The sequence below is a fragment of the Ceratotherium simum genome, chromosome 24 (assembly GCF_057802395.1).
Source record: "Ceratotherium simum simum isolate JZ-2026a chromosome 24, ASM5780239v1, whole genome shotgun sequence".
NCBI lineage: Eukaryota > Metazoa > Chordata > Mammalia > Perissodactyla > Rhinocerotidae > Ceratotherium > Ceratotherium simum.
In genome coordinates this window covers 24381424-24406671 of record NC_141923.1, presented here as the reverse complement: position 1 = coordinate 24406671, position 25248 = coordinate 24381424, and the positions used below count along the sequence as shown (strand labels likewise).

At 36.3% G+C, this 25248-nt stretch overlaps 1 protein-coding gene across 1 annotated transcript in view; it reads left to right on the top strand.

Annotated features, from left to right (window-relative positions):
• Nucleotides 1-25248, top strand: part of LOC101397659 (neurexin-3) — a 964554-nt gene that overhangs the window by 717865 nt on the left and 221441 nt on the right. The gene's annotated exons all lie outside the window — the stretch shown is intronic.

Here is a 25248-nt window from a genome sequence, read left to right as displayed (position 1 = left end):
CCAGAAGACAGTGTTTTATACAGACTTGGAGAAGAGACTATTTTCTCCCACCTCCACTAATGACTGTAGTACAGCGTCAGCAGCCTAGGGGTTCAACTGGCCACTTCAAGATAGCTGCCTTGCTTGAGTGACAGCAGAAGAACCCACAGCATCTATAAGGTCAGGATCCTCAGTGAGGCTGTACACAGCAGAGGGAGCGGGGAACACCCCAAATGAGCAAAGGAATCAGCAAAGGGATGAATGAACAAGAGAGAATGAACAGGAACCTCTATGCTGCAGATGAACATGCAAAAACTACCTTCTGCAGCCTCCCAGACAAAAGCATAAGATTTTGAATAACAGCTGAAGTCAGGCAGCTGGGGATGCTCCGTTCACATCTGAGAATAAAACAAATAAAACAACCAAAAGTTTTTTCTGTTCCAAATTACGAGTAACTTTTTTTTTGTGTGAGGAAGATCAGCCCTGAGCTAACATCCATGCTAATCCTCCTCTTTTTGCTGAGGAAGACCGGCTCTGAGCTAACATCTATTGCCAATCCTCCTCCTTTTTTTTTTCCCCCAAAGCCCCAGTAGATAGTTGTATGTCATAGTTGCATATCCTTCTAGTTGCTGTATGTGGGACACGGCCTCAGCGTGGCTGGAGAAGCGGTGCATCGCTGCACAACTGGGATCTAAACCCGGGCCGCCAGTAGCGGAGCGTGCGCACTTAACCGCTAAGCCACGGGCCGGCCCAAAAGTAACTTTTAAGTGCTAGAGACAAGAGGACAGATGTAGCCCTCTAACGGAGTGGGCTGTTCATGTTTTAGGAGAAATGCAACATATTTATTATCAGTGTAGCATGACAAATGACCTCTTTTGTGTTAGAAACTAACCAAAAACCTTGAGTTACTTTTAGTCAAGTGATTTCATGCCCAAGACAGCAGGATGAGTTTGGTCAAAGAAAGGAAATTGGTAGACCTATAACCAGAAAGACTCTGGTCCTCACCTCGTCTGCCAGACCTCTGGGGGGAGTCATGGCCAAGACAGTAACTGGAAGGGCATGCTGCTTTCTGGAAGGATATGGCACAGCCTGAAAAGATCAGGGTGCAATCTGTGTGAGAACTTTGATAAACACTGAATAGCTCTTGCTAATCAAATGGATGGAGACTCAGTGTCTCCATTTGAAGAGACAAAGTATAGGCTCTTTTTAGTTTTAGGAAGACACTTGATAATACAACCTGGATATAGTGAAGAACCTTGGCATCCCTTTTCGGTAGTATTCTCTTAGAGATGAGTTATGAGTGGACAGCAAACTGCTACTGACTAATTAATTAGTGTACACACACCACTGATTTCCCTACATCTTAGCCATGCATACACTTTGGTTTTACAACATACGAAGGCCAAGCTTGTGGCTTAGCATATGGCGTTCCTTCAAATAAACAAAACTGTCTGCCTCTCTGCTTATCTAATCATAGCAACAGAGAAATTGACTTTTCATTTTTATTTTCCCCAGGCCCTGGGAGATGTATATGCCAAATACTTGGCATTCTTCTTGGTAACAGAGTCAATCATAATTAGGATTCCAAATTAAAATACCTTGCCAGCTAGAACACATCATGTTTTATATTATTTGTTTGAGCAAATGTAGTATAACTTGAAAACAGCAAAAGAACAGAAATAAGTAAAGCTCATGTTTTTCATGTGTAATAATCTTGTGGAGTTTTATTTGATCAGAATATTGGATACACTGATTAAGCAAAAAAATATGAAATATAAAGATTTATCTGAAACTCTATTCTTCTAAGTAATAGTTTTGTTTTGAAATGTCCATTGTATAATCTTGGATGTGGTCAGATGTTGGGTGGGAGGTTTATTGGAAACCAACTGTGGCTAAAACATGATATAGTCAGTCATTCCATGGACTTTGTCTTTGGAGTCTGATTTGGCTTGGTTTTCAGTGGTAGTTAATGTTTCACAGGTGAATGTAAAAATATTTTCTACTTGAATTCATTCAAAATCTACTGATATAATTTAAAAAGGAAAAAAAATATTCTTGATGAAAAAAATCACACTTTCAATTTGGATATGGCACCCTATCACCCTTACGGTCCTTAACAACAGCCATTATCTACTCACATTGGAGCTTAGGCTAAAAGAATTCTCTGGGCCTCCATTTACTCATTTATAAAGTGAGAAGGCATATTTGGATGATCTCCATGTAGTTAAATAATTTGTTGAAGATCCTAGTAGGTGGTGGTAGAGCCTGGACTAGAACTCAATTCATTTGCTTAAAGCAAACAAACAAAAAATTCACACTGATCTACTTTGCAGTTTGAGACAAATAATTCACCAACATGGAATTCTCTAACTATAAAGCTCCATCCAAAAGCGAAGCCTTCCTCCCCTTCTTTTCATATTATTCCTTCTCATGCCTTCTTAACCTGTGGCTATGGGGGAGAGACGCCTCTAGAACACATCTTGATTGTAAGTTGAGGGCAGAATACCAACAAATTCTACTTCTGTGGCACTTGAAATTCCATGGACATTCAAATTAGGTATAACATAGCCTTTTTTGTTCTTTGAGAGAAGGTATTATTGAAATCCTTTTTCATCTAAGATTTTTGTGACAATTTTATTCATTCTTACTTTCTTTTACACCAACACTTGCTATTCATGTACATTCCTATATTTTAGTTTCTTTGTCACTGATTATTTGGCACAAATTATTAGCCTAACAGTAGTACTTGCAGGCTGCGTTAAGCTATTACTTCATTATCATCCCTAGACCCAAGAAAACCTGCTAGTAACTAAATACTAATAACTCCTACTCTTGTCAATAGCTCTAGTGACGCTGATTACCATTTCAGTGCTATTCCCTCCTCACCATGGTTGAGTCTTTTCTGCATTTTCCTCTTAGAATGATTGTGCTGACTTTTTCATTGGGAGCCAATTTTAAAGCCTTTACTACCCTCACAGCAGAGTATGACAGCATTTCTTTGGCAGTTTTCACAGAGCTTTATATCTTAAAATCAGCTTAACTGCACGTAGAATGCTTTCTTTTCTGTTGAATGAGAGGTGTTATGCAAGCTTGTTATTGCTCTTTTTAAAAAATAAAGCAGAATAAATTATTCTGTAAGATAATTTTGCCGCTGTAATAAGTATCTCTTCCCTTGACTTCTTGGAAAGCTTTTATTTCAGCTTTCACTGTGAGATCTTTGTCGTTTTCACCACACACTTCTGTCAAGGAAGCCCTTGGATCACCGCCATGATGTGTGTTTGCTGGACGATTCTTTCAAGTACTGTCAACGCCTCTCTTAATTGTGTGGTTTAAAAATCAGGCTAGCAATGTGTTAAAGTTAGATGGCAAATTTATTTAAGACGAATTTGTAAATTTATATGCTTTCAAATACACATTCAACCGTGCACGTATAGATTTCAAAAAGAGATCCAAAGAGAGCAACAGAAAGGGAGAGAGAGAAGTCTCTATATGTAAAGGGAAGAACCAAGGGGAAAGCACTCTGCGTGAGAGTATCCAATTTCTAGACTAAGATGTATCACAAGTATATATGGGCAATATTTCCTTTCATATATACATACTACTGCCTTTCCGAACACCAGCAAATCTTAGTGAGTAAGATTCAGTAGACTGTTGATGGTAAGACCTGGAACTTGAGTAGGAAAAGGTCTTTAATTTTAAGTGTTCATCTATTTTCATTTGTAGATACGTGACACTTTAAAAGGTGATCTGAGTTTGAATTCCCCAAGTTGTATTTGTGTTTGATTTCTCATGCTTATTGTTAGTTTGCCCTTGAATTCCTGTTTCTCTTTGAGTAATAAAATTTTTAGATGATATATCTAGCTAGGTGATTTATCTCATAGTCATGCTCAAATATGATTATAGGCCATCTCAGATTCATCCCAGGAAAATGTCACTTGTCAAGTTGTCAATTCTGAGCAATTTCTACATTTTGCCCATTCTATTAGAGAAGTGGCTCTCATTCACAAATAGCTTGTTTCTGAATTTGTTGGTTTATATGACTACTGTAACATCATGAGTCAAAATATTGTTATGGCCATATAAATAGCTATAATATGGATGTTTAAAATTGCATATTTGATCTTGTTCAATTGGTCCCAACTCAAATCTGCTTTATTTTTGAGTCAAAGAATAATTTTTCATGTCACTCACGCCTCAAACTCCACCTGTGAACTTTATGCCCAGCTGTACTGTATTGGTTTCTTATGGGGAAAAAATGTCTGCCATTTGAACCAAACTGACAGCTTTTGTTGATGAACCACGAGACAGATTAAATTCTGTCTTGCTCTTCAGTTGTTCCTGAGGCTCTGTGAGACTTACAGTAATAGAATTTTATTTGTGTCAGTAACATTGACAGCCTTGATTCAGACCACATGAAGCTGAGATGTTGATTAAGAAGCATCATAATGATCATAATTTAAGTGTAACAAACGAACTGTGAGGCTCTATGTTTGTCTATCCACAAACCCATTGTTAGTAAATGCACTTTGAATTTTAATTTCTCTACTTAGTGATATCTTTCAAATATGTGGAGTTATCTCAGGGAAATTTTTATTCTTGTCCGAGACTTACTCAGTGTCATATTCCAGTTGTGTAGACCCCAACATGTTGTTCCTTTTAGAAATAAAATTGGAAATATACAGAATAATGAGTATTTAAGAGAGAATGGGCAACAGGATAATGAAGAAAAAGAATCAAATAAGAAAGAGCTGGATAGTAAGTGAGAAGTAAGTATAAGTGACTCAGAATATATTTTATCAAAAATTGCTTTTTAAGTGGCAATTTCTCTTGCTGCAGAAGACATTATTGAACAAAAAACAAGCCTGATGCAATTCAATTTAAATTTATCACTCTATTATTTTAATATATTTACTCAGGGTTAACAATTCATTAAGCACCAAATTGCTCACTCTTAATGAGTCTCTGATGCTAAAATCAAGCTGACTTAAACTTTACTGTAAAATAACAACAGTACTATTGCATAAGGATGTAATAAAAATTAAGTAAATGCTACTGAGTGCCTGTGGAGTGGAAACCAGATTTGTGACATGAAATAGAAAATACATCATATACATGTGGCTTGCAGAAACATGAGTAATAGATTTTATCCACAAAAACACGATAAGCTTACCTTTGTTTTGCTGTAGTGGATTGTATAAAGCATGAATTCATATATATTTTATTTGCACACTTACCTTGTTTCTATAATAAAAGAGTTCTAGAATCTGTTAAAAAGAATATCAATATGTAACCCAAATATCCTATACCCCACCAGCCTATAACTATTGTCAAGGTTATGATGACTCTACTCGATACTGGGTTGACTGTCAGAAATTAACACTCTTAAAATGTTAGCCAGTTATTTTGGGGACATCCATCAGGAGTGTGTCACATATACCCACCAACCAGTCAATCATCTTCAGACATCATATGGTATCCAAATTAGTCTTCCTTTCTTTTTCCACCACTCCATTATCCATGAAGCATTGGTGTCGAATCTGATTGCATATGCCCAGCATGAAAACCACTCATCATGAGAACCACATATGCCGCTGGTGCGGGAGCTTATCTCTCCCCAAATTTACAATCCCTTCGGTGTCAGAGCGATGCTGACATTCCCATAGAGATGAGGTCAATGGCCTCTTCCGCAACTCTATGGCATGGAGTGTCACCTGAGTTAAGAAGACGTTCTCTGCTTGTGCCTCAAATTTTAAAATTTTCTCTTGAATTTTAATTGTTCTCTCAGCTTTTGCCTACAACCGATTTCTCAAGCCCTACCATTCCCTTCATCTTCCTAAGGTCTCTCAGAGCCTTCGCTCCAACAAAAACTCCTTTCTTCTCTTCTATTGTAAAACCAATTCCTCGTGAATATCAATGGCACAAATCGACACAGTGGTAGCTGGTGGAGGACAAAGAGCATTGACATAATATTTTTACTAACAGTTTTGGGCCCTGACGCTGCCAACCAAGAGCCTTGCTATAAATTTCTTCACAGTGTCTATGGCTGTAGGCAACATTTAGATGAAAAATATTTATGAAAGTATATGCTATTTATGTTACTGGATTTGAAAGATACTCTTCACGTAACAAGATATGAAATTTAAACAAATTCACTTTTTCTTGTTTTTTCTTCTCTCTTTTTTTCCATATTGAAGGTTCACCCTTCAGTCACCATGCCTTCAGTGAAATCACCATTTAGAAATCATCATAATGATTAATTCACTTTAATTCAAGCCACAACCCTATTATTTTATCCTTGTCAATAAGCATGTTTGTGTTAGGATTTTAAAAATTGTTTAAAATATGCATAAAAATATTTCCTGTTCTACTTTGGTCCACACCTTAATCAATATTTTCACAGAATTACAATTGCCAGAAAAACACAAATGAAGCTTAAATTTAAAAAAATCCTCACAGAATTACAAAAATAAGCCTCTTTAATAGATTTTAAAATAGATGATTTATTAGTCCAAATCTGAGCATTTAACTAGCCTATATAGTATATTTGTGGAAAGTATAGTTTGCATGTTTCTTCAATTCAATATAATTTATGTATTTAATATGAATGAATTTTTTTATTTCTTATTGGTGTGGCTTCCTAGATTTCTAACTTAGTATTTTAAGGATTCAGTAATAATAGAGTTTCCGTTTCTATGGGCATCCTCTAATTTACTTTTGCCTTTTCTTCCATACAAGTGAACTCTTTTTGGTTCACAGTCATTCTCATGATAAACCCAATTTCTTACATTGGGATTTATTCTGATGTTTGGATAGAGCAATGGTTTGTTTGGTTGGTCTTAACTTTTATTTATTAGGGTATAATTTACAAACAGTGAAATGCTCAGATCTTAAGTGTACTATTGACAAATGCATACTGTTGTGTACCCCACACTCCCAACAAGACACAGAACTTTTTAACACCCCGTGAAAGTTCCCTCATACCCATTCTCAATCCTCCACTCACCATAAACCAGCAACCACTGATCCAATTTCTAGCACCATGGTTTAGTTTTTCTTATTCTAGAATTTCATAAAAATGAAATCGTATATTGTATCCTTTTTGTCTGGCTTCTTTTACTCAGCATACTGCTTTTAAGATTCAGTGGATTGCTTTTTAATAATATACATACAATTGAGTCTCATAGACTTGAAAAAGTTAGAATTTCTTATGAAATTAGACATTTGTGATTTGCTACTTACCGAATAATGGAGATGAAACGATGTATTTAAGTGACTTTTAAGATCCTGAGATGGGTTTTTACCCCTGAAATAAAAATATTTTTGATCTTCTTCAATTATTGCTTTGAAATTTCAGTATTCTTTTATAAATTAAATAACTTAGTTAGCCTAATTGTGATCTCAACCCAAAGACTAAGTCGCAAAGACTTTTTTTTGTAATATATGATCATGCTCAGCCTCCTGAATACTGATGAATCCCATCAACTTCTACTAATAGTAATATCAACTAACAAATTAGTTACCTATTTTCATCTTCCTTGTATATCTTTTGTAAATAATTTGCTAACATGATTTCCCAAGACCTTCACTTTCTTAAATAAAAACAATGTGATTAAGATTAGACTGTTTAGCTAAAATCCTAAAGAGCTATTTACCTTGAAGTGTAAGTCAAGCAAAGATCGTATCATCTGCTTTATCATCAAATAAGAGTACTTTTTTCTCTAAATGGAAAAAGATAGATGTGGAAGGAGTGGAAGAATGCCTAGAATGCAGATGAAGTCCAGAAGTTTCCAGCTCTGGGTTTGATGAAAAATAATGACAAAACTGACATCATTGAGAATCTTATTTGAAAAATGTTATCATATATTTTAACTTTCTTGTATTTTAATGGTGAAAATATATAGTAATTACTCATTTTCATTTCCTTATTTGATGCTACACATCTGTCATAGTATCAAATTATGTTTGTGCAGTGAGATTTATTAGACTGATGGTCCCTATTTAGCTCCTTTTCATAGAATCCTTGAAAAAACTCTTGACTTCATTTTGAGATAACTCTCCCCTCATTTTGATTGCTTTTAATATCAATTCAGCAAATGAGAAGAAGCTACTATTATAATCAGTTACCTCTTTAGGAAAATAAAACTCTAGAATTTATAAAATGGGAAGATAAAAGTATTTCAGAAAATGTGTGTGTGTGAATATATTTGTATATATGTGTGTTAAACAGCAGCATTTTAAAAATCAACTTTGGGAAAACAAACAAACCAGAAAAAGCACCAGCAGATATATTCTTTTTCATTGATCCAGTACCACTTCAGAATGAAACACAAATTTAATTACGGTAGCAGAGATAATAACTTTCAATTTGATGGATCCTTATTTAACAAAGAGGCATTATAGTTTTTAGAAAATAAAATGTTAACAACCAATATGATATGCCTTCCTTAGTCTCTTCAGCACCACAGGCAATTGGGACAGCTCCACTGGCCTGAATAATAAAATAGTAATAACCTCCATTAGAACAAATAATTATTTTACTGGTACAGATGCACTTAACTTTACAGTAGATGCCCTCCTAAGGTGCTGTGTATAAAACATTTTTTAAAGGTTGAATAATTATTTAAATGTTGTAAGGCAATTCATTGCTTAGAGAAACCCTTTGAAGTTTTCTTTTATAATGCAAAAAACCAATACTGACTTATCTGTTTTGTAAATTAGGGTGTTTTCATACTAGTTTTGTTGAAAAGTGACACATTCATCTAAAAGTGTAAAAGTTTCTTTGAAAATAATGTCTAAGTATATATAATTTAGCTGTTACAGGACATAAATGCATTGATACATTAGCGGTTCTCAGTCTAAAGGAGATGGGAGGAGGGCTATTAGAATCACTGGGGCTGAGAGTGTGTTTGAATTACACAGCCTTCTCCTGCTCTGATGAATATCAGTGCCATGAAGAGCCACTGATACTAATCAGAGTGTGTCAGATCCTTAAGATATACGAGGGCCGAGAAAAAAAGATGAAGAATTACAACCTAGAGATACTACATTCTTTAGAATAAATATTATATCCTTTTGGTTTTACATTCCTTTAAATGAAGATGGTTTTTGGAAAAGTTATGGTCAAAAGTAGTACAAGTGCCATCTCAAGCCTGAGAAGAAATTTCAGCTCCTAAAAAATGATGACATGACTTTTCTCTTTTCTTCTTTTTTTCAATTGATATTCTGAACATCAATCTCTCATCACTTTGGGGCTTCAAAGACTTCTCCCCTAGTGAAGAGAGGTCCAGTTCTTGAGTGAAGGTAGCCCAAAATTCTGTGGGAAATAAGCTTGAGAGAGTTGGCTGAAAGGGAGAAAAATTCTGAATCTGTGGGAGTTTGCATAACAGATAACAAGAGTAACCTTAGAGTTCATCTTAATGCCTTGGGGCTCCCTATGGTGTAAGTTTGTGTTTGTTGAAAAGGGATAGTTTCTTCTAGACATATACTTCTAAGACATAATGATGATTTTTGTTCTTTTTTACCCATATATTAGACAATTCCGAGATTACTTGTGTATAGCTTATTCGGTGCTTTAAACAACTGTCGATTCCACACAATTGCTGTTATTTATGCATATTTTAATTGAAAATTAGAAGTTGTTCATTAGTGCTTGATTCTATGACAATAGCAAAATACCTTCCAAAAATTAATCAGTTGCAGAAATCATCCAAAGTTTGCAAGTCTTACATTTGCCAGCTTGTATTTGCCAGTGCCACCCCATCTCTACTCAACCAGCTGTACTTCTGTTCTCTAAGAGAATGAAAGTGGAAGAACAGACCACTTGCCTGTAGTACTTATCTTGTCTTGTTTATGTTATAGACAATCATCAAGAGATGAAAAGGCATGAAGAATATTTATTTGCAATAAATGCCTTCCATTCTGTCTGTATTGGATACATGGAATTTAGCTTTCATTTTCATAATTACTCACTGTGAAAAGTCTTAAAGTATGGGAAAAGCTTATACTCTCTGTTCTTCTACAACTGTGCTGTTCAATGTAATAGCCACTAGGCATATGTGACTATTGAGTAATTAAAATATGGCTAGTGTGAATGAAGAAATGAGTTCCAAATTTTATTTAAGTATAATCAATGTAAATTTAAAAACTTGAGCAGTATAAAATATTTTCCATTAAACACAACTTTATTGTTCTGATAGGACCACGTTTCACCTAAATCTTTGAAAATTTAGCATCTGAATTGCAATGTGCAGTATACGTGTAAAATATATACTAGATTTTGAAGACTTAGTATTAAAAAAAGATATAAACTATCTCATTAATAATTTTTATATTAATTAGATGTAAAAATGATAATATTTTGATTAGATTGGTTTACATAAAATATGTTATTAAAATTAATTGAATGTGTTTCTTTGTATTGTTTTTTAATATAGCTCCTAGGACATTTATAATTACATAGGTGGTTCACATTATATTTCTACTGGGCAGAGCTGGTTTAGAACATTCTGGAATGTGTGGCAATTATTCTTCCATGGCTTCATAAAGAAAACATTAATCCAAGGCTGAGGATTAGTTGATGCAAATATGAAGACAGCAAGTTTTCTCCATGGTGTGTACCATGAGGGAAAGGACCTCTTTTCCAATATATAAGAGGACCAAACTTGGGATTTGTAATCTTTTTGGGCCCGTTATATAATTCTTTAAAGTTTTCTCCTGTTCTTGCCATTCTGCTTTGTATGTGTACATCCTTTCTGGCAATGGATTTAAGAGTTTTTTTCCACCTTTCCTTTTGATCCATGAAATGTGCATTAAAGGAGAGGTAAGCAGATAGTTCAGAAAGGCAATATATTTGTGACAACATGGATCGACATTGAGGGTATTATGCAAAGTGAAATAAGTTAGAGGGAGAAGGTCAAATACCGTATGATTTCCTTCGTTAAGTAGTAGATAATAACAACAATAAACAAACACATAGAGACAGAGATTGGATTGGTGGTTACCAGAGGGGAAGGGGGGAGGGAGGAGGGCGAAAGGGATAATTCGGCACATGTGTGTGGTGATGGGTTGTAATTAGTATTTGGGTGGTGAACATGATGTACTCTCTGCAGAAATAGAAGTATAATGATGTACACCTGAAATTTATACAAAGTTATAAACCAATGTTACTGCAATAAACAAAAAATTGAAAAAAAAAAAAGAAAGGCAATAAAAGTTCAGCATAGTTGGAAAGATGGGAGTTTGAATCCTTGTTCTTCCAGTTTCTGCTGCATGATCTTGGGGAAATTGCTTTTTCTAAATTTCAGTTTACTTCATCTAAAAATGATACCTAATAGGGAAATTTTGGATATCAAAATTAATGAAATTTAAAAGAAGCAAGAAATATGAAAATACCTAGTATATAGCAGGTCCTCATATGTTTTCTGAACCAAGACCACCTAAGTTTTAAATTTCTATCTTTACTTAGTGACCATATGGAATCATAACTGTTAAGACGTATATAGCAGTGAGTCTGACACACATACCAGCTTACTAGATTGATCCCCTACCCGGTGAAGGGAAGATCCCATTTCTCTACTATCTCAGTCCCTCTTTCTACAGTGTGTGCAAACTTTTAGCTCTTCCATTTACATTAAAATTAAATTACCACTTAGATTAGATCAAAAGATTGTCCCTGGTTGTGAGAAGAAAGAATACTTTAAGTTAGCACTAATCCCTTAATACACCAGATATTTGAGTACATTTTTTTCCTAGCATGGAAATTATTTTTCAGCCTTCTCTGAAGTACTAAAAGTCCTTTACCAACATCAGCCCAATGCAAGTTAACCTGCTATGAGATTTGTTTTGTGCTTTGGAAATACATGTCAGACAAGCTTTCAACACAGGGATGTGTGATTTACATTAGTTTGCATAAGAAAATGTCACTCCAGAGACAAATTTCTCTCTTTATTCCTTCTTATACTACAGAGCAGACAAAGAGGGTCAGGTGGTTGTTTTTTAGTAAGTGGATAAATCATTCGGGATTCACAGGAAACAAAGTGCAGTGTTATTACTCAAACCTTAATTCTCCCCTGCCATACTTCTAATGTTCCATTGTATTATTACTATTATTTATTTATTTATTTTATTTATTTTCCAGTTTGAGTGACTGGTCCCAACTAAACCCATGACCTCTGTATCTTCCTATCTGTTAGCGTTACTTCATGTTTAGAATGAACTTACTGAAAGTAGTGGCCAGCGAGACCCTTTGTCTTAGAAGACATAGGCCTTTCTGAGAACTTAGGTAAATGATTCATAGACTGAGGTAGGCCCTTGGACCTGTGAAAAAAATGACCCGGACATGGCATTTGGAGTCAGTCTTCTTTGAATGCAAAATATATAGGAGAGGAAGAGATTGAACCAAGCTGATTAATCTCAAGGCACAAAAACTAAGGTTAAGACGCACTCTAATGTCAAAGGTTGAAGATGCCAAGATACCCTTTAGAAGATTCTTTATCCAAAGCCTTCCCAGCTCCCATCCCCAGTGTAAGCACTAAATAATTCTTTTAAAATTTGAATACTCAAACAAGGAAATAAAATGTAGAAGACGATTTTTTAAATCAATATGCAGTGGTTGGAGGATGGAGAAGTAAAAGGTCATGTGGGATTTAAGATAGACGTACTTTGAATAGAAAAAGGCAGAGATTTTGCGAGGATACTCTCACATTCTTCTTTGCAGTGTAGTATCCTTGGTGCAGAAGATTTGAGGGAGAAATTCAGTTCTGGTGGCAGAGATGTAATCAGGGATTTTGTGTGCAACATCATCTTCAAAAAGTCAGGTAATGGTTATCAGACAGCTTGCCATAGAATCTTAAAGAACATTTTAGTCCCATTTCCTATCCAAGGCAGAAATTTTCTCCTGGACATTCCTGGCAGAAGACCATCTCTCTTGTGTACAGTGACAGGGACTCCTGCTAAAGGTTAAGGGGGGAGTTGGGCTCTAATTTGATGGTATTTTACACAGGAAGCTGAGAATGCCAACAAAGTACCTGCCTGTCAGGGTTCCTGAGGCAGCTGGTTATATGGAGGAAAGAGTGTCAAAGGGTCATGTTACTAATAGCTGTGGAAGCTCTCTTATCCACAAAGCAGAGCTTTTGAAACAGTCAATATTTGGGCTTGAAGCCTGAGCAGAGTCTTCTCTACTTCCCTAAGAACCTCTCTGTTAGTACCAGCAAGATCAAACGTGTCCAGTGGGATTTGGATTTGGGGAAAATAGAGGAGAGATCAACACCGTGTAGAATCTGGAAGAGAAAGAGCACGTGCATTTGTGCTTTTTGAGGTGCAGCACTCCATCCACTAATAAAGTGTGGTCAAATGAATGGCTTCAAGTTTGACGAGATTATCAAATCCTCCTTCTATGATGAAGAGCTAAGAAGTGGGTGAGAAGATGTAGACCTGGGATGGGAAGCACAGTCTAAGAATCACCTACTTTGAATCTCAGTATTTTTTAGTGCAGTCTTTTCTGTGTTTGGACATCTCCAATTCTCAGAAAATTCTTTCTTAGATTAATCTTCTATATTAAATTTGTCTCCTATATTGCACTCATGGAGCCTAACTCTGCAGTCTTAAAATAAACAGACAAATTCTAATCCTTCTCTCCCATGTTAACTTTCCAAATATTGTAAGACAACTACTCACTATCTAGCCCCCATTTTGAAAATTGGGCCGTCATTTCCCATCCTCCAATTTCTGAATCTATATCCATAATTATTTAAAGACTAGTAACAAATGGTGCCACAATCATATATTCAAGTCTTCTCAGTATCTCAGGAGAGCAGTCATTTGGGCCTTATCCTGAACTAATTGCTCGCCTGTTCTCTCCTTTCCTACCTTGAGCTTATCTTCCTTGATAACCATGTGTATTGTGATTCTTCTAGTGTGAAGATCATTTCTCTCATGAGGAAAAATAAAAAGTACCCAGTCATTCTTCCTCTGTGTCTTCACACCTCTATTTTAAGCAATAGCCCTAAACCTTCTCTGTTCTTGTTCCAGACAGATCATAAACGCCACACCCCTAAACCACAACAAAGCAAAACAAAGCTTTACTCTACAGGTTATTACTGGCCTTTTGTATAAGACTTAGTTGATCCCAGTTTTCAGTTTACCTGACACTGTTCCTAACAGCAACAATAATAAATATTTATATAGAGTTTATTCTGTTCTAAGCACTGTTCTAAGCCTTACATATATTTACTCAGTTGACACTAACAATAATTACTTTAGGTGGATATTATAAATATCTCCATTCTATTGATATGGAAACGGAGACTCAGAGAAGTTAACGGGCTCTTGCAAAGACACAAAACCAAAGGTGGTAGAGCTGAGGTTTGAGGTTTGTATTCATGCAATCTGGTTCCAGGGTCCATGTTCTTTTACCGTTACACCATGCTGCAATGTCTACTTATAGGAGTATGCATACTTACATTGTATGTTCTTCCCTGTTTTTGTGAAGCTTGTTCTATATTTTATATCTTTTTAAAACTCTGAGCTTCTTAGAAATTTTCCAATGTGGCCAGTTAAATTTCTTTAGGTCCTTGGATTAGTCTCTGAATGGAAGAGTGTTTTCTATCACAAGTAAAACCCACATGAGTACTTAAGATGCACAAATCTCGAGGATAGAGCCAGAAGGAGAAAGTATCACAGCATAAGCAATGATGATAAAATTCAAAGGAAGATAAAACCCCAAATATTTTAAGGTCAAACATTAGAGTATACAGAGAAACTGTCCTGGTTAAGCACCAAGGGAAAGGAAGTAGCATAAGGTGGTTCAGCAGGGGAGCAATGTGGGGCCAATAGAGTTAAGTCAGTGAAGCTGGAAGGTAGGCTCTGCATATCCAGTTCTGGAGGAGGATACTAGAAGAGAGGAACAGAGTGGGTTAGAGATTCCCAATTCTCCTGGCTCCGGACACAAGAGTCAACTAAAAGAGCTCCCAATGTCCAAAGCCGATTTGAGCAACAAAATGAAATAATATTGGATTATAACTTCAAAGATAAAATAAATATCTATGAGGCTATACTGATAGGAATAAATTATTAAGTAAATAAATGGGGAAAACAGACATATCTCCCATGCAGAAGAATTACAAATACATTATGTAAATACTCCCCCCTCAAGGACGTGGAGTATAACTCTCCGTTCCCTTAAGTGTAGGCTGCACATAGTGACCTCTTTCCAAAGAATACAGTATGGAAAAGGGGGAAAAGAATAATTTTCTTTGAAAAAAACTGACAAACACTATCTCAGCCAGGTAATCAAGGTAAATATCAATAATGATAATCATATTGATAATATAGACCCTTGATATAATATGATGAAAATGGCTTGTTAGCACTATGGTCTTCTTCTCCATAGAAACTAGAAAAAGGAACAAAAAAAGAACAAACTGAGCCCCAAGTTAGTAGAAGAAAGGAAGTAATAAGGATTAGAGCAGAATTAAATGAAATAGAGAACAGAAAAACAGTAGAAAACATCAAACAAACTATGAATTGGTTCTTTGAAAAGATAACCCAGATTGACAAATCTTTGGCAAGACTAACCAGGGAAAAAAGAGAAAAGACCTAAATCAACAAAATTACAAATGAAAAAGAAGACATAACAACTGATACCATAGAAATTCAGAGGATCAGAAGAGCCTCTATCAACAACTATATGCCAATAAACTGGACAACATAGAAGAAATGGAAAAATTCTTAGAAACATACAACTTACGAAGACTGAATCAGGAAGAAATAGAAAATCTGAATAGACCAATTACTAGTGAGGAAATTGAATCAGTAATTAAAAATCTCCCAATGAGGGAAGCCCAGGACCACATGGCTTCACTGGTGAATTTTACCAATGATTTAAAGAAGAACACCAATCTTTTTCAACCCCTTCCAAAAAATTAAGGAGAAAGGAATACTCTCAAACTCATTTTACAAGGCCAGCATTATCCTGATACCAAAACCAGAAAAGTACACACTAGGAAAGAAAACTACAGGCCAATATCCCTGATTAATATAGATGCAAAAATTATCAATAAAATACTAACAAATGAAATTCAGCAGCACCTTAAAAGGATCATATATCATGATCAAGTGAGATTTATCCCTGGGATACAATGATTGTTCAAGATACGCAAATCAATCAATGTGATACATCACATTGATAGAATAAAAAAAAAGAATATGATCGTCTCAATAGACACAACAAAAACATTTGACAAAATTCAACATCCATTCATGATAAAAACCCTTAACAAATTAGGCATGGAGGGACCATATCTCAACATAACAAAGGCCATATATGACAAGACCACAGCTAACATCATATTCAATGGTGAAAGGCTGAAAACTTTTCCTCTAAGATCAGGAACAAGACAAGGGTGCCCACTTTCACCACTACTATTAAACATAGTACTGGAAGTTCTAGCTAGAGCAATCAGGCAAGAAAAAGAAATAAAAGGTATCAGAATTGAAAAGGAAGAAGTAAAATTGTCTCTATTTGCAGATGACATGATTTTATATATAGAAAATCCTAAAAACTCAACCAAAAAATTGTTAGATCTAGTCAATGAATCCAGTAAAGTTGCAGGATACAAAATTAACATACAAAAATCAGTAGCATTTCTATACATTAACAACAAATTTTCCAAAAAAGAAATAAAGACATAGATCCCATTTACAATTGCATCGAAAACAATAAAATACTTAGGAGTAAGTTTAACTAAGGAGGTGAAAGGTCTCTACCCTGAAAACTACAAGCCATTGATGAAAGAAATCAAAGGAGACACAAATAAATGGAAAGGTATCCTGTGTTCATGGATTGGGAGAATTAATATTCTTAAAATGTCAATACTACCAAAAGCCATCTATAGATTCAGTGTAATCTCTATCATTGGCGTGTTTTTACGGAAGTAGAAAAAACATTTCTAAAATTTATAAGGAACCACAAAAGACCCTGAATAGACAAAGAAATCCTGAGAAAGAAAAAGAAAGCTGGGGACATCACACTTCCTGTTTTCAAGCTATTTAAAGCTGTATTTAAAATTTATTTTGTTTAAAACACTGATGAGGCTAAATAAAACAAATCTGGAAGCAAGATGTTACCCATGCAAGAGCGCTGCCTCTGCATTTAAAGAAGAAAAAGAAGCACGTAGACTGTCTTCATAATCCTTGTGTTGTGCAAACAGGATTAATGTCCCAGTTATAGACTAACAATTTCATAGCAACCATGTAGTTATTATGTGTTGTATACAAGAAACTATGTCATAATGAGATATCTCATAACAAGATTGTGCAGGCTATAAAACCATTTTCTAGTTCCAAGAGAGAGCGGCTGCTGAGATAGTTGACAGTGGTTGTTTCTTTCCATCTCATTTATTTTTGAATTAAAAAAAAATAAATGCTCAGGCTGGCCTGGTGGCTGCAGGCGGTTAGGTGCGCGCGCTCTGCTGCAGCGGCCTGTGGTTCGCCGGTTCGCATCCCGGGCACGAAAAGATGCACTGCTTGGCAGGCCATGCTGTGGCGGCATCCCATGTAAAGTGGAGGAAGATGGGCACAGATGTTGGCCCAGGGCCAGTCTTCCTTAGCAAAAGAAGAGGAGGATTGGCAGATGTTAGCACAGGGCTGACCTTCCTCACAAAAAAAAAAAAAAAAAAAAAAAATGCTCGCCCAACTCTTTCTTCTCAATTCTGAGTTTTACAGTAGTGTACAGAGTTTTCTCATCTTATTTTCTTAAAGTAATCTTTCCCCTATATTCTCTTCTGTTATTTCTCTTCCAACCTCCCTCCTAATAGTGGTCCCACTATTGCAATTAGTGTGCTGGAGGTCTGAGGCCAGTTCATGTGGGTGTTTCATAGTTACTTATCTACTCTCTTCTTTGAGATGGGAATTTAATAAGCTACAAGTTGCCAAAAGACAAAACCTGTTTAAACACAGGTTTAAGAAAAGATTAGCCAGTTCCTCTAAGAACTAGAAGATATATGAAAATTAGAGATGAACCCATTTTCTCTAAGTTTCTTTAAAATATGCTTTTACATGGGTGAGCTTATCCATTTGGCATCCACTATTATGTGTAATTGAATGATTCCTAAATCTAACTTAAAACCGTATTTTCAACTACCTGCCAGGTATGGCTACTGGAATTACCTATTGGCGTTTTTATCGTGGCTCAAGTCTGCTCGGTATCCTTTATTCCACATGCTGCTTACCTTCCCTGTATAGAGACTGAGAGCTTCGGGATCAACCCTGACCCGTCTCTCACCTTCAAACCAACTAGTAGCCAAGCCCTAATTAATCAACATCTGAAATGCATCTGAGATCCAGTCATCTTTCAGCCCCTCCATTTCTTATAAGGATTTTTACGGTAGCTTCTGAATGGATAATCTTGCCTTTGAATTGCCTCTTCTCCAATCTGTTATTCACAAATTCCTCAAAGTTATTTTCTTTAAAACAGAATGATAACTTTGTTTCATTAGAAGACTGTCAAGACACTCCATTGGCCAGAGGAAGTGAGACAGAGCAAACCCTAGCACACTCGATCTCTTTATTGTGGTATTCAACACCTAATACATCTTTTGAGCCTCATCTCTTACTTCATCCCCTCCTGAGCCCCAAGCTGGAACCACTTTTGTCTTATTCCCTCATTTCTTCTGCTGTTTTAGACCTAGTTGCCTTTTTTTCCGTGTTACTCCATCTACCTTGACAGGTTCTCTGGCTTACCTTGGATTAGCTAACGCCTAGTTCACATTTTTCTTCTCTGTGAAGCAGCATATTAGTTCCCTTCCCTGCATTCTTTAATACCTGATTTATACATGTCTTACGGCCCTTATTACAATTAGACCTTGTTTTAATCATTTTTCTCACATTTTCTCCTTTTTGAGGGGAGGTTAGGGCCCAAGTCTTCCTCATCTTTGGCTTTAACTTGTACCTTGCACAGAGAAGATAGTCAACAAATGTTTGGGAAAAAAATCAAATAAATAATTAGTTGAAAATTTCCCCCGTTAATTAAAATTTGGTGAAACCAGGGGAAAATGAATGGTCAGTATTTACTATACTCTATGAAATATCTTCTTTCTTACAGATGTTGGAAAGTCTGCTATGAAGGAGTGGGAGAGAGCAAATATAAATAAAAATGGAAAATTCTTAGAACAATCTTATTTTCTATTTGATTTTTTTCAACTTTCCTCATATCTTCCAAAGTTTATTCAAAGAAAATTTTCCTAATAAGATGAAAGTGAAGTTTAAAATCCCACCCTAATCTAAACAGGTAACCGCACACCATTTGGAATAGGGAAAAAAACAATAAAAAAAACTACTATTGCTTTTGTATCTCAGAGCACAGGCTCTTTCTTCCTTTGATCCTTTAAAAACATAATTTGATTTACAGTCAGTGTGATGGGACACGACCAATCTTTCCTTGTGGTCTGATGATGACTCAGCCTTTCTTCTGACGTATCATTAACAAACCATATGGGCGAGAGTGGCCCACACGTGTGTCAGGAAGGATTCAGGCCATCGCTCTCTTTGTGGTCATCTTGACTCCAGCCTTAATAATCATGGAGGGGCTCTGTCTTCAAGGTGTCAAGGTGAACTCTAAGAACATTACTTCAGATAGTATTTTCAGCAGACACATTGGTAAGATTATCATCTTAGGTGACATCCTGCAAATTATTAAGTGATCTGAGAGAAGTCCTGGGGTCTGGATAGGATCTTGCCTTGGGTTTATTTGGCTCTACTTGGTCCTGCAGTCCTGACATATGCTGTCAAGATATTGCACAGCTTTGATGGGCAGCATCATTGGTACCACACACTCATGTGTGTCCAGGCTGCTCTCCCTTGTTGGCTGGAATAAGGAGCAGGAGACAAATGACCATTTGTTACCCAAAGTGATGGATCAAAAGGTATTTAGGAGGATGCACGCTGTTCAGTTCTTGTTGGTTAATCGTGCCAGAATGATGGAGGGGCTCCACGATTTTCATAGTAGAAGGGGCTTGAACCTGAGGCTGTAGCTTTGTAGCAGTTGTCTGCTCTGAAATTAGCTAATGAGGCTCTCTTTGTTTGAGCATTGGAAAGCCTCCAAAACCCACTCAGGAGGGAAATTAACAAATGTCTTTTTTGTTACCTTTGGATAAATTTTCATGATGAAATGTGCAGCGGTACCACCTCTTCAATCTTCTCTCTTCTTCTTCCCCAGTGGACACTCAATTACTGTGGAGGCCAAGAAAGAAAAATAAGCCAATAACGCAGAGATACCTTTTTTTTTTTGTTAAAAAAATAGCATTAAAGAAAACTGTGAGAGTAAGGGCTAGTGAGAAGTGGCTGTGGAGTTCACAGTCTTCAGGTGATATTCTAAATATACTCTATTCACGCAAACATTTCTGAGTATTTCAACACCAGTCTTTTATGTAATAGATGATCACCAGCAGCTGCCGGCATTGGCTGAGCGTGCAAATTTGGGAACAGTGGCAGTGCCTTGGCTCATTTCAATTAGGATGGACCATCTCATAGGGTCACACTTAACGTTTTTCTCTAAGTCTCTACATGAATTTGATTTTTGCGAAGTAGGATGATTTTCTCACAGTCCTTTAAGTTGTCATTGATTTGTGTTTGTGTTGGAATTTCCAATGAATGAATGGTCAACAGATATTTATTGAGCATGTACTATGTGCCATATGATATTCTGATTATTGAGAATGCCAAGATGTTTAATCCAGAGTCATGGTTTTATTTATTTATTTATTTATTTTTTTGTTTGTTTGTTTGTTTTTGTGAGGAAGATCAGCCCTGAGCTAACATCCATGCCAATCCTCCTCTTTTTGCTGAGGAAGACTGGCTCTGAGCTAACATCTATTGCCAATCCTCCTCCTTTTCTTATTCCCCAAAGCCCCAGTAGATAGTTGCATGTCATAGCTGCACATCCTTCTAGTTGCTGTATGTGGGACGCTGCCTCAGCATGGCCGGAGAAGCGGTGCGTCGGTGCACACCCGGGATCCGAACCCGGGCCGCCAGCAGCAGAGTGCGTGCACCTAACCACTAAGCCACAAGGCCGGCACCAGAGTCATGGTTTTAAAGGAACTCAGTAGAGTAGGGAAAATAAATGTGTAAACAAATAGTTATAATCTAATATATATGTGCCAATGCTGTAGGCACACTGTGGCACAAAGGAAATGATCAGCTGGGACTCACTTTTATGGAATGTTACTAGGAAAAAACAATGAGGAAGCGAATTTTAGCAGAAGCAGTTATGTCACAGATGCCTATGACACCTCATGCTGCTGTTAGTAATCTAGTTTGGTGAATGTGCTTTGACGAAAAGGTAAATATTGTAGATGAAACTTTGTTTAAGTTATGTATGGATGTGTTTATATGTATGTGTGCACATGCTCATTTACATTTGTGTACATGTGTATGTTTGAGTGTGTTTGTACTGTGTCACAATAAAATATATCTATTTTTGGACTTAGCAGTCAGACACATTTGAAAGCTATCCGTGTAAGTGATGGAAACAACAGATTTCAGGAAGCGATATATATATATACATTTCATATGCGTAATTTTATTTTCTAAAAATCACTGATATAAAATGTTTATTATACCAGTCAATTGGGAATAGTCTTTTCAGATGAAAAATGCTGGGGTTGTGGCAAAGACAGCCTTCTGGCCTGCAATTCACTCTTCCAACACTGGGAAAAAATTGAATATTTAGCAGTGTGTGGAATTTCAATCCCAGAGAGATAGGAAGAGACTGTGTAGATCCAGATGCAATATTCTAGCTATTTTGGCAAAGTGTAACTTAAGAAGCCACCACCTCCCACAGTGGAATGGAGGGAAATTTAGGATTTGCCTGTAACTTAGATATTTTTTCCCCAAGAACACATCTTTTCTGAGGGGAAAATAGAATTTAAGAAGAGAATAAACTTTTTCAGGACCATGGGGAAAATAGCATTTCGAGACACGTATTTAGATGTTAATCCAAAAAAATTTTTTTGTAGTAGATAGTAGATTAGACTCTATGATCCTGTAAATATCCCCCTCTTTCCCATGGGATCATTCTAATTATATTCTAAGGCTGTTGATATCTGATTTCATTGATAAATATCCCTGGGATTTTTTAGTTTTCTTCTTCTTTCAACTCAGTGCTTGTATTTTGTCTTGACATTTGTTAGAAAACTACTGCTAGATATAGTAAAAGGTTCTGGAAACAGCAAGATTCAAACTTTTGCACAACCAGTGTAATTATTCTGGAGGAAACAATAGTGAAGAGGAGAGTTTGAGAGTTTGGTGACCTTTGGGTAAAATTACAACCTTTATTTTTCTTCATATTTACATAATGCTGTGAAATTTTAGGATTAAATTTGTATTGGTGACAAATGAATCGTAGAGGGAGAAAGGGTTGAAGAAGTTACAGAAACTGGCAAGGGTATTGGGGATGGTGAATTGATTTCTCTGGCATTGATAGACATTGATCCCTGTTATCTTTCCTTTCTTCACTTAAAAGAAAAAGAAAACTGAAGTACAGGCGGACTTCTCCTGCTAGAGCTCTCTATAGCAGCTAATTGTATCCCCATTTTGTAGTGGAGATAAGCAGGGGCTTTCTGTGGGTAGGGCTTGGAATCTGATGCCCAGGGATTTTTGCCGGTACTAGCTCAGCTGCTGTCCTGCCTGCAATGGCTGGTGTCCAGCCAGCCCAGGGCACCTCTAGTTTCCTATGTCATGGGACAATATGTTACTGAATAAAGTGCCAAATAGAAATGGGACACAATTCCAAATACAAACAAACTGAAAAACACCTATTTTTATTTGTTGATTGTTTTTTTTTTCTTTATATACTTTTTAAAAATACTTTATTTGAGAATGTCAGGGACTGCATTGATAAAAGTGCATTGATTAGCCATTTCCAATTTTGTCCTCATGTTTCAAGACCCAATTCTAGGATTCATATGCTTCAAAATGTTCTTCTACATAATTCAGCTCACGATGATCTTTCCCTTCTCTAGAACCATAAACTTTATTGACTCAGTTCCTCAAAGAGCAGCAATGCATCCTGGTGAAAAGAAAATTGAACTGCACGCAAATCAGAAGACCCAGGTTCTAGTTCCTAATCTTTCTCATACGTATATTTAGCCACATAACTCAACCCCTAGGTCTATGACTCAGTGTGGTGAGTTTGTGTAGGAAAGTATCTACCGCATGACACTAGACCCAAAAGAGTAATGGTGGTTGTCCCAGGGATGTGCAAAGGGGAAAACCATTATCAGCCAGCACTCCAAACTGGAAGTGACTCATCCTACCAAACCAGGTTGAGGACTCCTTGCCACAGTCACAAGACCAGAAGGTAGATCCCTTCAGAGAACACCCAGATGCAAGGCAGGAGATTAGGGGCTTAGAATGAGTTTGAGTAGAAGTTTTGGAAAGAAATCATTGATGGATTGACGGATTGATTTGTGTATGCTCAGAGACACCACTTTGATCACATGTAGAGGAAAAACTAATATTTATAATAAGGTTTTGAAGCAAAAAGAGGAATTCTACCACAAGCAACTAGGAAAACAAAACAAAACAAAAAATCAACTCTGGCAATACTAGTTAGGGATTATCACTAGATCTCTAATGAGGAGGAAATAGAGACTGATAATTTACTGAGCATCCCTTATTCACCCCTATATATTACTATGTAGAGTAAATAGTATAGTTTTTCTCTTCACAGTGTGGATTCAGTTGATTTTTATTGATTCATATGGTCATCAAATCTTGATCGAACATATGCTCTGTACCAGCTACTGTGCTGGCATTAGGAATACCAAAGTAAATAACCTAGATGTGCTAACTTCATGGAGCTTACTGTGTAGAGAGATTTTGAAATTAAACTTATGATGTGCAAATAGTGTTACATACAGTATGCAGATGTAGACATGACCTAACTAGTATATTCTTATTCTGATACCTAGAAAACAGAAAAATAAAACAAAATAGAAAACAAAAAAACAGAGTATGTAGCACCCCTTAGCAACTCATAAAGAAATATATTTTTATGTGTGTTCATTACGTGTTACAAAGTACTATGAAACACTTAGTAAACTTTAGGTGGTGATATTACGTAGTTAACATATGAAATTGTTTGCATGGCTGTTTAAATTTTGTTGGTATTTAACAGTTTGCACATTAATAGCCATTTTCTGCAATTAAATATAAAATCATTAAAGGAAAGGATGAGGAAAGGAGAATGGGTGAGCAACTAACATTTGTTGATCTCCTACTATGTGCTAGGCATAGCACTGGGCACTAAACCTGTTACTTCATTTAAATAAGAAAATCAGGAAGCATTTCTGACGCTCTCAGTATTCCCCATACTGTCTACTATAATATTTTGCATTTGTAAGTGCTTCACAAATATTTGTATTGGGTGACTTAGTAATTTAAAGTACCTCTAAACTGAGTAAAGATAGTCTTTTCCAACAGACTCATATCCTTCCATATTAGGCCTGATAGCTTTTGCCATGTCACCTTCCTGATGAATCAGGGCAAAGAAGTGGTCATTTTTATACTAAAATCATTTGTTTAGTTGCTTACTTATTTCTCAAAGCCTCTGTGGAGCTAAAGACAAATACAATGCCCATTTACCCTTTATACTGTGAGTTCTGGGCTGAAAGCTGCCAATGCCTGAAAATGTGTAACTTCTCTCTTTGGGGAGAGCCATTTGCAGGTGGAATGTGATGCAGCCCCTTCTAGAGTATGGAGTTTTCTAAAGGGGGCACAGTTAGCTGTTGGTTTGTTGGATTGCTACCGGAGGAAGACCAGGCCACTTCACAATGGAATACTTCAACTTTGGGAAAATCAAATTTTGGATGCAGCTTCAGTTAGTAATAACAATATACTTTTCTGTCTTTTAAAAAGTATTGAAAGAGCAAGACCCATCCAAACACATGGACAGGCTCTTTGTGACTCTCTAAAGAGATGGAAGTAAAATATTATAGAAAATGCATATCATACATGTTAAGTGAGAAAGGCAAGATACAAATTGTTTATGATCTATAACTATGTAAAAACTAATCAAAGTAGACATTATTTAAAGAGATGTAATGCTGGTCAAACTATGCAAGTGATTCAAGAGTATTGGAAGTTGAGGAGAACTAGAAAGCAAGATAGTGCGTTAGCACTGAGAAATGCTTTATCTTTCAGGAAGCACTATTGCTCAGTGTTTTAAAGTTTGAGATGTGCAGTTATATTACCTACATGGAATTCTAGCTGCAG